The 12,759-nt window shown below is 38.7% G+C and overlaps 1 pseudogene; it reads left to right on the top strand.

The window, feature by feature from the left end:
* The window catches only part of LOC138173564 (stress-70 protein, mitochondrial-like), a 30,294-nt pseudogene extending 22,373 nt beyond the window's left edge, over nt 1-7,921 (top strand).
* Nucleotides 7,922-12,759: the final 4,838 nt, after the last annotated feature.

Here is a 12,759-nt window from a genome sequence, read left to right as displayed (position 1 = left end):
ATAAGTGTCCTAAGATGAATGAAGCTTGCTCCTTCAAACACCATTGGTCTGGCCAAGCTCTCAGCTCTGAGGGCACTGGCTTCTTAAAGCAAGTCCAACAAAGACATTCTGGGGGCTAGTAGGAATAGCAGAATCATAGATCTAGGATGAAGTATCAAACATCTTAGGACTATGTTTAAAAGAAGACCACAAAGACTGCTTAAAGGGGCTGGGGGATGTTCCCTATGAGTAAGGTATATGAAGCACTCTGACTTGGTGATATCTATTTTGTCAGATCAAAAAAGTCATAGTTGCCCCATTTCGCTTATTTTCCTTTTCTTCACTATGTCCAGGGAGGTTGGAATTACCTTAACTAAAATAAACCAAAACATTTGGAATACGTACAATGGACTAAACATGATCATTAAGCCTTTTCCCATCAACTTTCATCAGGAAGAGAGAAATGACTAAAAAATAAAGTGAGAATACGTAATTCATAAGTGATTTATTTTTCCCATATGTGGACTGAACTATTATAGTCACACTATTCATTTCCTTTCTTTCTTTTTCAATATGTAGTCAGTGACATTGTTGAACAACCTCATAATGTTCATTGTAGACAGGCAATGACTAATTCTCTGAAAATATCAACGGACAATGTCCTAAAAATGCCAAAATGCTTTTAGAGTGAAATGGAATAATATGATGTAATACTGAGATTTATGGAAAAGGCCACTTAGATGGATCAGAATTTCCATTTTGCTTTCGGTGAGGCAGGATGTTTAACTATTGATATAAAACATGACTTTCTACTTCTTGTGATATATTTGTCTTCTCATACCCTATTTGTTCTGTGCCTCATTTACCATATATTTTTTCAGCCCTAACATATTCTACAAATACCTAACCAAAATGTAGAACTCTAGAGTATACATCTAGCAAATAGTCCCAAGCAATATGGTCAGAGAGATAGACAAAAAGTTATTTCATTCATTGTTATTCTCAGTGTGCAAACTCCCACCATTGAGGCAGATCAACTCTCACTGGGAGATTATATGTCTTTTTTAGGGGCCATTCTTGTTAAAGGCAGGACTTGAATCCATGTCTTTCTGACTCCTGGGCTGGCTCTGGATCTGCAATACTATGATGTCTCTCTTGGGCTGTTCTTAGCATCATTTGGATTTTCCAAATCACATAGAAAAATATTTTCATAAAACCATGGAAGTGCTGCCAATTTTCTTACATGTTTCAATTGCAGGGCTTTTATGCCAAGAAAAAAAAAAAAGACGTTCTTAAAAGTGAAGGGAGAAATATATTACATATTATATTTTACACATCTGATTCATACTTCTGAATATTTCAGAGGGAGTGTTCTCCCCAACCCCCCAAATGCAATAGTGATGAAGAGATTCCTTTTCCTTTTGAAACTACTCCTTTAGCATAGACAAATACTTTTTCCCTGGGGCTAGTTCTGTCCACCCAAAAGTCACTTGGGGCAGAGACGCAGGCTGGTGTACCATGAATTGACCAGCACGGAAGGAAGCTGAGATGCTTTGAGATTCAATTCCCAAGAAAATCACCATCAGAGGAGAGTAAGTCAGAAAGTGAACAATAGAAGAAAATAATGGAGGAAAAGACTAAAATTATTAAAGATTTCAGGAAGAAGAGAACTTAAAGACCTTGAACATAACCAGATAAATCAACAGGGAAGACATTAACATCAGAAAGGAATATGGCCTCCAGATCTAGTTAATGAGTTCAGACATCTATGAATAAATTAAAAAGTAAATTCAGATAAAAAGAAAATGATTCTACACTTTGTTTCTTTGTTATTGTCATTCAGTCATATCAGTCATGTCTGATTCTTCTGTGACCCTATTTGGGGTTTTCTTAGCAAAGATGCTGGAGTGGTTTGCTATTCCCTTCTCCAGCTCATTTTACAGATGAAGAAACTGAGGCAAACAAAAATGTGATTTACCCATGGTCACTTAGCTAGTAAGTGTCTGAGGCCAGATTCAAACAAAGATAACTAAAGATGTTAATAAAAGTAGGTATATTTGACCTTAGAACTGTCACTGGGACAACAGCAGGGGATTTATTATTAAATATGGAAATTGAAGGCATAATTTATGGAAAAGAAACAGGTTAAATAAAGGGAATAGTCCAGTAACATTGCTTATCAAAAAGTTACACTGATGTTAGGAATTTCAAAAACCAGAGTGAGGGAAGTGATGATGGTAAGCAAATTTAGATGAGAATAAATGAATGGGGGAAAAGACAGGTGACATTTTAGCATATACTACAAACCACCATGATAGTAGAAGGAAATAGACCATAAGTTTAGGAAATAGCTCATACCTACAGCACCACTGAAGCATGATATAGTCATGAGGAGCGATGTCAACTACATGGGGCTCCCTCACTATAAAAATAACAGTATCAACAATATCAATAGCAACAGATATGAACTGGACCTGCAACTTCATTGCTATAGTGAACTCCTGGAAGAGGAAACTCCTCCCATCGGTGTGGGTCAGCACCTTCCCTGCAATTTATAGTCTCAGCAAATTGCCTATAGCATTGATACATTAAATGACTTGCCTAACTAAGGTCACACAGGCAGTATATTCATGGGAAAAATCAGCATCGAGTTGGAAGGGACATAAAAAACCATCTAGTCTAAACCTTTTATTTTACAAATCAGTAAACTGAGACCTGAGGAAGTTAAATTACTTGCCCAAGTTCATATAGCTATAAGAATCAGACATGGGACTTGAACTTAGGTCTTCCTGGCTCCAAGGCAAGCTCTCTATATATTATTTCATGCTGTTTATCATAAAAATAAATGTAACGGTAAAATTCTTGTCTTGCCTTGCTAATAATGAAATTCTTCAAAAGGTGAAGGAAGCAACAAGGGGAATGAATATTTTTGACTTCATTCTACTTAAGAAGAATAAATAGTAAGAAGTATGAAGGTGTTTGGGAAGAAGTAAATAATACATTAGGAAAGCCAAGAGTAGTATAACTTATACTCTAGATTTGGAAAGAATGGTATTAAGAACTTGGAGTTTTAAGAAGTAGGATTGTGTGGTCTCAAATTCTGTAAAAGCAGTTGACTCAAGATGATTTCTTTTAAAAAGGAATGTACAGAAAACAGCAGCAAGATCAGGTAATAGGAGGTTAGTACCAGAGTCTGCCATGGGCCTGTAAAAAATAGGAATGAAAAACTGAGAATTAGACTGGCAAAGTAAACTAAGGACAACGAAAGGGTAGAATTTTTACTGATGTTGGGAGAGCATCAGGGGAAAAAAAAGGCTGGACTTTTGTCTAACAAAGAGATGGATGGAATAATGATAACTGACAACAGAAAGAAGGGAAGAGCTTCTGAATATTTTATTTTGTTTCTGTTTTCTTTGAGCAAATGTCTTGATTTTCAACAAAGAAAAAGAACAGTAAGCAAACTATAAGGCAGTAAATTTAACTGATTCCCAGAGAAAGTCAAGAATGAATCATTAAAGGGAAACTTAGCAAACAACTGGAAAGGCAAGTGGGGAACACTAAGAACCAGCATGGCTTCATCAAGAACAGGCAATACCAAACAGAACCCACCAATTTCTTTTTTCTTTTTTGATAGTCTTAACAAATCAGTTAATGAAAAGAATCTTGTGGATACAATTTTACCTAGATTTTAGCAAAGATTTTGATAAAGTCTCATGATCGTCTTGTGGAAAAGTTGAAGGGATATAGAGAAACCACACCGGAATTAAAATTCTGGCTCAGACATTTACTAACTGTGTGACCTTGGGCAAGTCACTTAACCACTATTTGTCTCGGGCAGCTAGGTGGTGCAGTGAAAAGAGCACCGGCCCAGGAGTCAGGAGGGCCTGAGTTCAAATATGGCCTCAAACACTTAACACACACAAAAAAATAGTGTGTTATTATTGTTTAGTGACCTTGAGCAAGTCACTTATCCCCAACTGCCCTCCAAAAAAGGCAAAAAAAAAAATCCCCCAAAACCCAAACCATTATTTGTCTCATTTTCCTCAGTTGCAAAATTGGGGTAATGATTGCACTTATTTCACAGGGCTGTTGTGAGAATAAAATAAAATAATATTTGTAAAGCACTTAGCATAGTGCCAAGCACATAGTAGATGTTATATAAATGCTTATTCCCTTCCCTTATGAAAATGCACACCTTACAAGAACAGGAAAGTGATAATCCCATTATACTCTTCCACAGTCAGATCTCATCTGGAGTACTGTGTGCAGTTTTGGTGCTAAAAAACATTGATAAGTTGGATAGTGTCCAGAGAAGGGCAAACAGGATGGTGAAGCATTTTTGATTCCAAGTCACATGAGGATCTGTTGAAGGAGCTAGGCACATGTAGCCTGGGGAAGAAAAGACTCAGGACACAATAAGTGCCATGCAGTGTCTAAAGGTATATCCTGTGGAGGAGGTCCTTCAACCCCAGAGAACAGAGCTAGGAATGGTGGGTGTAAGTTGGTCCAATGTCCCAATGTCAGGAAAGATTTCCTAACAGCTAGAGGAATTGAAGAGTAAAACAGGCTCCCTAGAGAGAGGATTTTCATGCAGAGCTTGCATGACAATTTGTAAGGTATGTCATAATTGATATTCCCTTCATGTATAAGTTTGGATTAGATGGTTGATAAAGTACCTTCCAATTCTCAAATTCTGTGATTGACCCGAGTTCAAATTTGGCCGCAGGCATTTGCTAGCTATGTTTGCTTTAACCTCTGTTTGCCTTAATCCACTGGAGAAGGAAATGGCAAATTGTAGCGGCAACCACACTGGCATACCCAGGATGGCTGCTAGCACAGGTTCTTAGATCTGCTTTACTAGGAAAGATAGATGTTCAAGGGATCAACAGTCTTTTAATTACATTCATTAGTTCAGGGGAAAATTCAGCACCCTGAATTTCAGAGAAAATTCAAATGAGAAAATAGAGAAAATACAAGTAGAGAATTAAAGACCATAGATAGATAGAGCTTCTGTCTGAGAAATTAGCACAGATCAACAGAGAAATCCAACTGTCTGGCCAAAGAAATACATACATAATTGCCAGAGAGAGAAGCATCAACATTTGTTTTTTTCAAAACCAGGAGGCTCCTGAACAGTTCAGTCTCATCTGTTCAAATATAAGAACACTCTTTCAATGATTGAGCCCCAAAGCAAAATGCTAACCTTCAAGTGTATATACCTTTTTAGAGTCAGAGGGCATCATAACCTTCATGACTCTGTGCCTAATTAGAATTTAACAAAAGGTGTGAAAGCCTTCCTACAAGCAAGCCTCCCCTAAGCAAGCTTCCCTTAATGGGTTCCACATGAGGCCTGTTAATAAGTGCGAAGATCTTCTATCCCATTAACATCACACTAACCATTCCAATATCTTTGCCAAAAATACACCATGGACGGTATTGATATACTATGGTTCATAAGGTCACAAGGAGTCAGACATGCCTGAACCTCCACCACCACCACAACATTAGGTTAGTAGATCAAAGGAATGCTGTTGACATAGTATAAATATCTACATCTTATTGAGGCATTCGATAATGGTTTCATTGTATTTTTTGGACAAGATGAAGAACTGTAGGCAGGATGATCGTGTTGTTGGCTGGGTTGAGACTGGAAGAATGAACAATTGCAAAGAATAGTGATTAATGGATAAAATGGCAACTAGGAAGTCCATCTCCATTGAAAAAAATTAGGGATCTGTCCTTGGTTCTATTTTATGCAACATTTTGACCAGTGCCTTCAGAGAAGGTTAGGCTTATCCAATTTGCAAATGACACAAGACTAGGAGGGATGATTTACACACGGGATGAGAAAACCAAGATTCAAAAGGATCTTTACGGGCTAGAGTGATGAATCAGATATAATAATATAAAAATTGATGGTGCCCAGAATTCTCCATCCACTTAGCAACTGACTCCTGGCATCTCACCTGTCTTACCAGAGTCTCCTTCCAGAGTCTCTGCCAGAATGGCTGGAGTGGTCTTACTCATGAAGCTTTTTAAATTATTTCAAGGTAAGAAACAATCAAGGGGGATGTTTTTGTATTGAGTTGAGTACAACTACTTCCTGTGTATCAGTAATAGAAGAAAAGCAAGCAAAATTCCCTCAATTGTAGCCTTCATAGCAGATGGTAAGGGCCTTGTTGGCATGTTGGCCAAACCATAGGTGGTCACCAACCGAAACAATACATTCTATGTACCAAGCATCTCATGGGTCATTGATTTGAAGATCCTGAAGTGTAGAAAAACATTAACATTTTTTCCTTTCAAAATTGTTTATTCCTCCAATGGCAATGCTTATGTAAGCCCATGGGAAACTACATTCCCCTAATTCAGATAGATGTGTTTGTATTGATGAAGATGAAGGAGACTGCAAAAAACTATTTAAGACATTCAACAAAACATGCCATTATCACTTTGCCTGCTTATTTAATGATTCTCAGAGATAGGCCACCAGAGATGCTGTGCTAATATCTGATCTAAATATACTTCAAGTGATTAATAACAAGGAAGCTTCTGATTTGACTTATGGCTTAGATAAACCTGAAGATAAAATCATTGCTGTATATGACTTAGGTGGTGAGACTTTGTAATTGAAGTGAAATTCACCAATGGGCATACTTTCCTAGGTGGTGAAGACTTTGACCATGTCTTGTTCCAGAATATTGTAAATGAGTTCCAGAGAGAGACAGGATTTGACCTGACCAAAGATGACATGGCTCTTTAGTGAGCATAAGGCCAAGAATGAGCTTGCTTTTTCTTTTTTTTGCTTTTTGGAGGGAGGAAGGTAGGGCAACTGGGATTAAGTGACTTACCCAAGGTCACTTGGCTAGTTTTGTGTTAAGTGTCTGAGGCCGGATTTGGACTCAGATCCTCCTGACTCCAGGGCCAGTGCTCTATTCACTGTGCCATCTAGCCACCCCGAGCTTTCTTTTTCTGTGCAGACTGATATTAACTTATTGTACTGATTATGGATGTTTCTGGGTCCAAGCACTTAAATATGAACCTTCCTTGAGCTCAGTTTGAAAGGGTCCTCTCAACAGGAGGACTATTGTGCCATGCCAGAAGGCCATGCAAAATCCTGAAGTCAGCAAGAGTGACATTGGAGAAGTCATACTAGCTTGTGGCATGATCATAATGGCCAAGCTTCAACAGATGGTACAGGAACTCTTTTGCGAGACCCCTAGTAAAGCTGTCAATCCCACTGAGTTTGTGGCTATTGGAGCTGCCATTCAGGGAGTCATGTTACCTGGTGATGTCACAGATGTGCTAATTCTGGATCATTCCCCTTTCTCTGGGCACTGAGACATTAAAGAAGCATCTTCACCAAACTAATCCATAGTAACAGTATTATGACCAAGAAAAGCCATGTGTTTTCTACAGCTGCTGGTGGTCAGATACAAGTAGAAATTAAAAAGAGATGGCTGCAAACAATGAGTACCTTGGACAGTTAATTTGTAATTTCACCAGCCCTGTATGGAGTTCCACAGAGTGAAATCACATTTGACATCGATAATGAGGGGACTGTACATGTTTCTGAAGATACAGGCATAGGATGTGAACAGATTATGGTCTAGTCTTCTAGTGGGTTAAGCAAAGATGACATTAATTTGATTGACTGCAGAGAAGTATGTTGAGGAATCAGGACAAAGAAAGAAAATGTAGAAACTGTCAACATGGCAGAAGAAATTTTATTCATGATACAGAAGGAAAGATGTAAGAATTCAAAGACCAACTTACAGCAGATGAGTGCAACAAACCAAAAGAAGAAACCTGTAAAATGAGAGAACTCTTGGCTTGCAAAGAGAGTGAAACAACAGAAAGCATCAGGCAGGCTGCATCTATTCTCCAGAAAGCATCATTAAGGGTTTTAGAAATGGCATGGGAAAAGATAATTTCTAAGTAGAATAGAAGGAATAGAAGGAAGTTCAGAAGAAGAGTGAGCTATATTGACCTTGACTGGATGGAGCAGAAATCTGGAAAACGTGTGAAGCTTGGGAACTAAGTGCTACAAGTATCTTTCTGAGAAGAAATGAGCAAACTTCAGTCTTACTAAGCTTTTGCAGTATTCTATACATAATTCCTTGAATGTATAAATCTACTGAGTGCCAGTTTTGAAGTCAGAAAGATTTATCCTCCTGGGTTCAAATTTGGCCTTGGACACTCCCTCGCTTGTCAAGTTACTTAACCCCGTTTGCCTCAGTTGCTTCATCTGTAAATGAACTGGTGAAGGAAATGGCAAATCACTCCAGTATCTTTGCCAAGAAAACCTCAGATGAAGTCATGGAAAATTGTTCATAACTGAAATGATTGAACAACAACAGTGAGTGTGTTTGCTAATTATCATTTGACAGGTAATTCAGCTTATATAAAAAGTTCTAAATGTCCATCTCCAACCTCTTTATTTTCCAGTTTCATGTAGAGTTGTATGCATCAGTGACAGTATTTCCTTTTTTTTTTTATTGTTCCAAACAAAACTTTAATAGGTCATTTTATGCTGACTTTTTTTCTTTTTTCAAATATTTTATTAACTTCTGATTTACATCATTCATTTCTGCCAGATTTTCAGTTTCAAATTTTGTCCCCACTTTTCCCCTACCCACCGCCCCAAAATAGCAGTCACACAGGATATCCCCTTGTCCAATCTGCTCTCTCCCATACCTCCTTTGACTTTTCCAGTAGGGCATGGTGGATCTCTATCCCCCAGTGCCTGTATATCTTATTTCCCAATTACATGTAAAATAGTATTAATAATAGTATATAGGGGTGGCCAGGTAGCACAGTGAGTAAGAGCACTGGCCCCAGAGTCAGGATGACCAGGGAATCAAATCCAGCCTCAGATACTTAGGACCACACCCAGAAATAACTGGCTGTGTAACCTTGAGCAAGTTAACTCCAATTGTTTAAAAAAAATAATATATATACTATACAATAGTATATATATATATATATATATATATATACATATACATATTAAACATTTGATTTTGAAACTTTGAATTCCAGATTCATTGCCTTCCTCCCTTGCCACCCACCCTTACTGGTAAGATAAGCAAATCAGTAAAAGTTGTACATGTGTAGCTAATGCAAAACATTAACATACTAGATATATTGTAAAAGACTGATTACATTTCCCCCCTCCTATCCCACCTCCCACTTGTTCTATTCTCTACTTTGATCCCATCCCTTTTCAAAAGTGGGTGCTTCCAACTTCCCTCCCCCCCAGCCTGCCCTCCCTTCCATCATCCCCCCTCTCATTCCCTTCCCCCCTTCTCTCCTGTAGGGTGAGATACCCTATTTAATGTGTATTTCATTCCCTCTCTGTGCCAAATTCAATGAGAATAAGGTTGACTCATTCCCTTTTGCCTTCCTATTCTTCCCCTCCATTGTAACTATTTTCCCTTGCCTCTTCTTTATGATATAGTTTACCCCATTCTGTCTTTCCCCATCTCCTCTCATTATATTCCTCTCTCACCTCTTAACTTCACCTTTTAAGTATCATCCCTTCCTATTAAATTGATCCTGTTCCCTCTATCTATGTATACTTGTATGCATATATACACACATTCACATATGTATTCATACACCCATATACCTTCCGATGTATATATTCCCTTCAACTATTTTCATACTGAGAAAAGTTTCATCAGCTATAATTATCATTTTTCCATGTGGGAATGTTAATAGTTCAACTTTGATAAGTCCCTTATGATTTCTCTTCCTTGTTTACCTTCTCATGCTTCTCTTGCGTCTTGTATCTGAATGTCAAATTTTCTATTCAGCTCTGGTGTTTTCATCAAGAATGCTGAATGACCATATTTTCCCCTGAAACATTATACTCAGTTTTGCTGGGTAGGTGATTCTTGGTTTTAATCCCAGCTCCTTTGACCTCCAGAATATCATATTCCAAGCTCTTTGATGCCTCAGTGGAAAAGCTGCCAGATCCTGGGTTATCCTGATTGTGTTTCCACAATATTCAAATTGTTTCTTTCTGGCTGCTTGTAATATTCTCTCCTTTATGTGGGAATTCCAGAACCTGGCTATAATATTCCTAAGAGTTTTCTTTTCGGGATCTTTTTCAGGAGGTAATTGGTGGATTCTTTCAACCTCTATTTTGCCCTCTGGTTCTAAAACATTAGGGCAATTTTCCTTGAGAATTTCTTGGAGGATGATTTCTAGGTTTTCTTTGATCATGGCTTTCAGGCAGTTCAAAAATTTTAAACTTCTCTCTCCTGGATCTATTTTCCAGGTCAGTGGTTTTTCCCATGAGATATTTCACTTTGCCTTCTATTCTTTCATTTGTTTGGATCTGTTTAACAGCATCTTGATTTCTCATAAAGTCATTAGCTTCCATTTGCTCCAATCTAATTCTGAAGCAATGATTCTCCTCAGTGAGCTTTTGAGATTCTTTTTCCATCTGGCAAATTGGCTTTTTAAGGCATTCTTCTCCTCATTGCCTTTGTGAGCCTCTTTTGCCATGTGAGTCAGTCTATTTTTTAAGGTGTTTTTTTCCTCAGTCAGGCTGTTGACTCTCATTTCATAATTTTCTTGCATCATTCTCATTTCTCTTCCCAATTTTTCCTCCACTTCTCTTATCTGCTTCTTAAGGTCTTCTATGGCCTGTAACCAGCTCATATTTTCCTTTGAAACTTTTGGTGCAAGAGTTCTGACTTCACTGTCTTCCTCCTGTTCCATGCTTTGATCTTTTTTGTCCCCAAAATAGGAGTCTAATGTTGCATTCTTCTGTTTGCTTTGCTTCCTTTGCCTGGTCATATTGCCTCTCAATTACTTGACTTTTCAGCTTTTTGCCACAGTAGGACTCTACTACCAGACAGGGGAGCTTCATACCAAACACTGGGGTTTTCTCAGCTGCTGGAGGTATTAGTTGAGTGCCCTCTCTGAAGCCTCCACATGCTCTGTCAAGCTGCTCACACACCCCAGGACCTCCACCCTAGACTGCAATCCAGATCCAAGCAGGTTAAAGCAAGAGCAATTACCCCTCAGACTGGTTGCTTGGTCCCCCTACACTGTGTAGGCCAGGAGCTGAATCTGCCATGAGGCTGCAGCTGCCCCACAGCCCTCAGCGGCTTCTGACCCCAGAGGCAAAAGCTGATTCACTCCCAACTACTGGGTCCCAAAGTCCACACTGCACTACCTCTCACTTTGTCTTTAGCATCTATGTGTTGATAATTCTGGACTGCCATAGCTGCTGGTGATCTGGAGTCCTCCAGCCAGTGGCTGGTCAGGCCCACCCTGGGGCTAAAACCTTGGGGTGGGGCTGGGCTTGGCTCCCAGAATACTGTGCTGGCTGCTTCCTGCAGGCCTTTGGGGCTGTCCTCAGCAGGCAATTAGCTTCTCTGTGTCATTTTGTGGGTTCTGTAGCTCCAAAGTTTGTTCAGAATCCCTTTTTACATGGATTGGAGGTGGTGAGAGCTGGAGCAGCTTGGAGGTCCTGTTTCTACTCTGCCATCTTGACTCCAACCCGTGAAACAAAATTATGTCACAAAATTGAGGGTAGGGGACCATAATTCTTAAAAGACTCAGTAGGAACAGGTTAACAAGTACTGATCTGTGACTGGTGGACTCCCTTATCTATATCCCATGCAGGATTAGCTGCATTTCTAGAGAAGGAGAAAATAGATGGGAAGTGATGGGGTCTATAATATCTCTAATCTGGAGCTATTCCTTTTGTAATAAGGTGATTAATGAGTTTTTTCAACTCACTTAAAATATCCTGTTTTCTCTACCTTCTAAGCCTTTGCTTTGGGTACTAATTTCCCTGATAATTATTCTTTTGAGCAATTCTGGATTTTAAAAGAAAAAATAAATATGAAAAGGTGAAAAGTTAATGGGATGAATGTAAAGCTTTATGCTTGGGTTAAAAAAAATCAGCTGTACAAATATGGGACAGGACAGGAGAGCTGTGGCTTAAAAATTACCCAAATGAAAGACCTGGAGTTTTAATGAAGAGTAAGCTCAATGTGATTCAATTATGATATAGTAACCAAAAAGTTACCTCTATTTTAGCAATAGGCCTGCTGCACTTTGTCCTCATCATACTGTACCTTAAGGACTGTGTTCAGTTAGCTGTGTGCCACATTTTCCGAAGGACCTTGACAGCTGGAGCATAACCAGTAGCTGGTGGTCTGGATGGCAAGGTGACTCAAAGCCATGCCATAGGAGGATTGGTTAAAAGAACTGAAGGCATTTAGCCTAGAGAAAAAAAGGCTTACTGGGGACAAAACAGGTTTGTTTTGAAAAAAAAAATGTAATTTCCTTATTAGAAAGTTAATCATCAACAGACAAATATTTTAGAAGACAAAGAAGAACAAAAAAGAGAGTAAATATGACCTAGTGAACTTTAGTTACGTGAAGTTTTATTTTTTTAGGTGAATATTTACAGGGCAGTAATATAAAACTTTGGAGATTTTTGGACAGCACAGAGATCAACTCAATCAATACTTAAAGAAATTAACTCTGACTATTTATTGGAAGGACAAATACTGAAGATGAAGCTTAAATACATTGGCCACATAGTGAGAAGACAGGACCTCCTGTGGGAAAAGATTGAAGGCAAAAGGAAAAGAGGATGGTTAGGTGATGTCGTGGAAGCAAAGATCAGGAGCATGGACAGACTTTGGGAGACAGTGGAGGACAGAGGGGCCTGTTGTGCTATTATGGTCCATGGGATTATGAAGAGTTAGATGTGATTGAACAACCAAACCACAACAATAAAACTGCCAT

Source organism: Petaurus breviceps, unplaced genomic scaffold, assembly GCF_028583685.1.
Source record: "Petaurus breviceps papuanus isolate PSGF00001 unplaced genomic scaffold, PetGlider_PUasm1.0 129, whole genome shotgun sequence".
Lineage (NCBI taxonomy): Eukaryota > Metazoa > Chordata > Mammalia > Diprotodontia > Petauridae > Petaurus > Petaurus breviceps.
The sequence above is the reverse complement of the archived record's forward strand: the minus strand, read 5'-3'. Positions and strand labels throughout refer to the sequence as shown.